The sequence below is a fragment of the Sorghum bicolor genome, chromosome 8, assembly GCF_000003195.3.
Source record: "Sorghum bicolor cultivar BTx623 chromosome 8, Sorghum_bicolor_NCBIv3, whole genome shotgun sequence".
Taxonomy (NCBI): domain Eukaryota; kingdom Viridiplantae; phylum Streptophyta; class Magnoliopsida; order Poales; family Poaceae; genus Sorghum; species Sorghum bicolor.
Genome location: NC_012877.2, coordinates 41,485,056 through 41,491,093, shown reverse-complemented (window position 1 = coordinate 41,491,093; position 6,038 = coordinate 41,485,056).

Sequence of the window (6,038 nt, the reverse complement as noted above, 5' to 3'; positions counted from 1 at the left end):
ACGCTCAGGTCCTTCTATCCCGCCCGGACAACCGCAGCTCGACCTTCAGCACCCTCACCTTCTATCTCGCTCGGACAACCACAACTCGACGCACCCTCACTGGAGGTCGCCCACGATGCCGCCCACCATACCTCGCTCGCTGCGGCAGCCTGCAAGCAGCAGCAACACCCCCGCCCACCCCGGCTGCAAGCCTGTAAGAACTTGGTGAGGACTGGCGGCCGCCCTGACCTGCTCTTGCCTCGTCGGCCTCTCCTCTGCCAGGACACCACAGCTCCCTCCAGCAAGATTGACATAGAGCGGTTGTAGCCCTGCAGGAACCCATCAAGGTCAGGCAACCGACCCAACTCGCCTTCTGTTACCTTATCCTTGCTCTCAATAGTTCTTCTTTTTACTTTTTTCTGGTCAATGCATTATTCTCCCCGTGTGTGCAATGCCCCTGCTTGGCTTCTCTGGTTAGACAATATATGATAGATGATGTCCAGTTAGAAGATGAGGCATGAATTTCTGCTGAAATCTGCGACCTGTGAAAATGGAGTGCAAGATTGAGAGTTATTGACAGTTGAAGTGCTGATTAAAACTAATTTAGGTTCCTATTTTTCCCTTTTAAAACTAACTTAGTTCTAACTTGATGGAATGGGCTCATTAGTGTAGCACGAGCAATATACTATCAAGTAAATAGCACAACAGCCAACCAGGGTGCAGGACCTCAGTTCCATTCAACATGATAGCAGCAGTACTGCAGCAGGTGAACATGTCAGCAGCTAATCTGCTAGCCTGTGTCTTCTTTGTTCAGTGGCACCAGATTTGTTGGCTTTGCTCACATGATCAGTGAACCTTTGTTACTTGTCAGTCATTACATCATGATTGTTTTAAATACTTGCCAAACCAAAATTTAAATTTGGAGGGATTATGTTTGTATGCTAATAGATGTCTTCAGTGTGTTGTCTAGGATACCACATATCTAGAGGACAGTTGAAGATCCATAAAGGAGGCATCGGAGTTAGACAATGAATGCTTAGAATTGAATATTTTGTTACAATTCACTTACTTTTCTTGTTTTTCCCTCTTCTATATGTAGTAATTAACTAATATAGCTCATGACAGCTTATAGGGGTTGGATCCATTCGGACATGGCAATGCACACATTCCTGGACCTGGGCCTTGAGCTCTGGCGTGGATTGGGCATGAGTTTTGAACCTCTAGATTCAGCAACATCGTTTGTCCCCGGCACTGGTGTTTCTTCAATATTAGTGGTGGTAATACTTATGCTTGAACAAACTAACACACCAGACAATATTTAATTTTTGTAGAGACTGTATGTCAGTTTAAGCTCTGAATTTGTTTTCTATTTACATGCACTTTTTTCGTGTTCAGTATTTCAAGCATCCGTTCATGCAAATAACTGTAAACTTGATTCAGTTCATCTGCCTGCTATTAATTTCAGTAGTGAATGTTGTCAGATTTTGTGCTTGTTTCAGACCAGTGCATAAGAGGGCTTGATGGCAATACTGGTGAATAAATGAGATTGATCCATGGCATGTTTATTTTGTAGGTGTTCATATACATGATCCTAGAAGCATGTGCAGCAGCAGTGGATCTGTTGTACCTTGCCTACAAGATGAGAAGGAGGTGATATGGAGCGAGGCATTTGGCGTTCTTGGGAGCTTCTGCCTTTAGGCATGCACCTGCGTCACCGTCACCTTTGGAACCATGCTCTGCTTCATCCAACTCTCCCTCATCTCCTACCGCCTACGAGGCACCCCTGTCATTGGAACTCAGCAAAATGGGTATTGAGATATTTTTTGTAGCATAAAATCTATCTGTATTCACTTAGATAATGTTCGCTTGGCAGAAAGTCATGGCTGAATATATTGTTCCCTGTTTTATTGTGAGAGAAAAATAATGCTAAATGGCTAGCAGATTTGGCACTATATGGCAACTATAATCCATGTTTCAATAAAATGAGCGGCTCAATAGTAAATGGCTGGCAGATTCGGTACTATATGGCAACTATAATCCATGTTTCAAAAAAATGAGCTGCTCAATCCATGTTATTATATTTTTTTAGCATTCCAACTATAATCAATTTAGCTCTCATCTTTGATGCACTATCAGGCAAATAGTAGTGGTTATGGGTGGCCAATAGTAGTTGGGTCCTGTTTTATTTTTATGGGTTGTTTTTCTTGACTTTGATTTCTTGATTGTTGGTGTCGACGGTTAAATTTTATAACTGCAGTAGTGTTTATTTGGTTTGGCATTTAACCCTATACAACTTCATTTAAAAAAAAAACTTACACAACTTCACTTTAGCATTAGAATATAGTGGATAAATATGCAAAATCTTCGGTGGGTTGCGTTTATTCATATTATTTTCATTGAATTTCCTATGATTTCTTGTGTCATCATTTATATTCTTTTGAGATCTTGGTCTCCAAAATTTTTCCCTAGCTGAGGATTTATTACCCTAAGTTCCAGTGCCCGCAAGGTGACGCTTGGTTGGTGAGAAAATAAATTGTCAGTCCTATGTGGATATACGTTATGAGATTCTATGCATACCCGTAGCAACACACGGGCACTTGACTAGTTTCAAAAAAATTTGCAAAATTTTTCAGATTTCCCGTCACGTCAAATCTTTAAATGCATACATGAAGTATTAAATATAAACAAAAATAAAAACTAATTGCACAGTTTGGTTGGAATTGAAGAGACGAACCTTTTGAGTCTAGTTAGTACATGATTGCATAATATTTGTCAAATACAAACGAAAGTGCTACTATTCCTATTTTGCAAAAAATTTTGGAACTAAACAAGGCCTTTGCGAAAGGTGGCATGTGCAAAAGTTTGAGGATGTTTGGTAACTTGTTTTTTTGAACTCGGGATCCCTCCATCCTAAATTGTACTTCCTCCATCTCAAATTGTAAGTCATTCCAAGAATCTTGGAGAGTCAAACTTTTCTAAGTTTGACTAAATTTATATTATAAAATAATAATTATTACGGTACTAACTAAGTATCATTAGATTCTTTCTTAATTATATTTTCATAGTATACTCATTTTACTTAGTATTTTTCTCTATAATTTTGGTCAAACATGAAAATGTTTTGACTCTCCAAGATTCTTGGAATGACTTACAATTTGGAATGGAGGAAGTAAGTCATTTCAAAAATCTTGGAGAGTAAATTTTTTCTAATTTTGATCAAATTTATATTACAAAATAATTATTATTATTATGGTATTAACTAAGTATCATTAGATTCTTTCTTAATTATATTTTCATAGTATACTTACTTTACGTTACAAATCTTAGTATTTTTCTCTATAATTTTGGTCAAACGTGAAAATACTTTGACTCTCCAAGATTCTTGGGCCTTGTTTAGTTCCCAGAAAATTTTGCAAAAATTTTCACATTCCCCGTCACATCGAATCTTTAGACGCATGTATGGAGCATTAAATATAAACGAAAATAAAAACTAATTGCATAGTTTGGTCGGAATTGACGAGACGAATCTTTTGAGCCTAGTTAGTCCATGATTGGACAATATTTGTCAAATACAAACGAAAGTGCTACAGTGTCGATTTCTCAAAATTTTTCAGAACTAAACAAGGCCTTGGAATGACTTACAATTTGGGATGGAGGGAGTAGTTATTAGGACCAGATCATACATTGAACCGCTCAAATCCTTACTTTATGATTTGATGGGTCCAAACGATTGAACCGCCAGTTTAATCTAGTTCAAATAGAATAAGTAACACTAGTACAACACAACTAACCTTCTAGCCTTGGAGACTAGGATTCAATTCCCTTCGGCTCCTCATTTTACACAATTTTACCTCATTTTCTCTGCTCTCCCCCACCAAACTACGACACAACCACGCAGGCTTCTAGGTCGTTCGGTTTCGAGTGGTTCATTGTTCAGTTTTATATCGTTTTCTATAAAAACTGTCGGTTCACCGGTTTTGTACCGGTTCGATTACTTACCGGTCCTATAAAATGAACCGGACCGGCCAAGGCCCTAGTTTGGTCTTTTACCAGTCAGACCGCCAGTCTGGTCCGATTCAAATAACTATGCCTGGAAGCTTTAATTCTTAGATCCGTGTCGGTTAATTTTTTTAAAATTGACTAACTTTATAGAAAAAAATATTAATATCTATGATATAAAATAAGTATCTTATTGAAATATATTCTATGATAAATCTAATAGTACTATAAATTTTAGCATCTTTTTCTAGAAATTCGGTCAAAAGATAACTTTAGGAATTAAAGCTTTCAGGTACAAAGAGAGTACATACACAGTTGGGCACCAGTCCTAGGCATGAGCCGCCGATGAAATGCGGGCAAACTAGGGGTGACCGGCATGAGCCGCTGGTGAACTACTCTCATAGGTAGTAATGCTATGCAAGTTTACCAATTTTTAATACATGGGTAAGAAATAATAATAGAGATTGTGGGCACACATAAAAAGCTTTCTTCGAAGGATAAATAGAAAATAAACTAGTAAAAGAATATTTCTAAGTGAGCAGACATTAATCTAGTATAGTCATATTATGATTAGTTAATGATCATACAATTTACATAATTAGGATTAGTACTAAGTGTGACATGGATCAGGAGAACATGCCCATACTGGCCAGCAACCATCATGCCAATTTAGACTCCTACATCTCAAACGAACATGGGAGAATGCTAAGGACGGACAACGTTGTCACCACATGCCACCATCCCCTCACTGAAGCAAGGGCCATACAGACACCTACCTCTCTATACTCAAGCACCACGCCTACATATACAAAGACTAGCCAACTCACCCCGAGACTCTGACCCTACGGGTGGACAAGTTATGAATTGGGCACACCTTTCGCTATAATGAACCACCACATTGTTGACGGGAAATAAGACCCAGTTATATATACTCAAAAGCCCGTCAACAGTCCTTGATTGAAGGAAGATAAGCATCACATGAACATATTTATCACTAATAAAGTTTCACTTGTACTCTTAGCTTGTTTAATGCAGGGAAGAAGGAAATGAGCCCTGTGGGCCCCATAACCTCGGTCAACCGACCATGGTTTGGGCCCACCAGGGGCTCCCCTCCATGGCATGAGTCATGGCATACTCCAAGGAGTCAATCCCAACCCTTGGATCCAAGTGTGCTTGCCCTCAATGGTCCAAACACTTAGTACATGGATCCTTGGACCCACATGGAAGCAAGCAAGTGTGCAACTAGAGTCAACTTTACACAACACTTCACATGACAAGTGGAGACACCACCACGAGGCCAGTGGTGGGCCAGGGGCCCCAAAGGTCGGACGGCCGACCAACCAATTGGGTCATGCCACCTGGCCTAGCTTCCCACCGACCTAAGAACCTTCCAGAAGATCAGTGGGACTCACTATCATCCAGATGGTAGGTCAGCCGACCTACAGGTGGGCCCCATCTGGAGTCGGTTCACTCCCACCGACCTTCCTCACATTTACCATGTGTGGTAATGCCCCAACCGTCCATCTAAGGCGGTTGGGAGGTCGGTGCATCCAAGGGTGGAGAAGGAAGGAGCACGCGGATCGCTGACGTGGCACCCCCTCTCTCACCCCTATATAAGGAGGGGTCCTCCACCTTCCCAAGACATCTTCCATCTCTCATCTCCATTTTTAATTTCCAAATCACACTTGGGAGATCAAGTGTAGTGTAGTGTAGTCTAGAGTGGGAGTTAGAGTCGAGTTGAGCGAAGCTCGGGTCTCCGGAGCTGTCTTGTGGAAAGTCTGGTATAGCTCCTGTACCTTTTCTCTTGTATTACATTCTTTATATCAATATACTCTTTAATTACTTTACTAAGTATTTACTTCAAGTCTTTACTTTGACTATTGCTTAGTGCATTACTATACTTGTAGTAGTGTTGTGTCTTAGTCTTATTAGTGTAGCTGCCTTAGTTAGATTAGTGTCTTCAACACCTTGTGTGTGTTTCACCACCATTAGGGGCTTTGGCTATTTACGTGATAGTTGAAGTTATAAGACTAGTGTAAGCGAGGTGCTTAGGCTAGCGC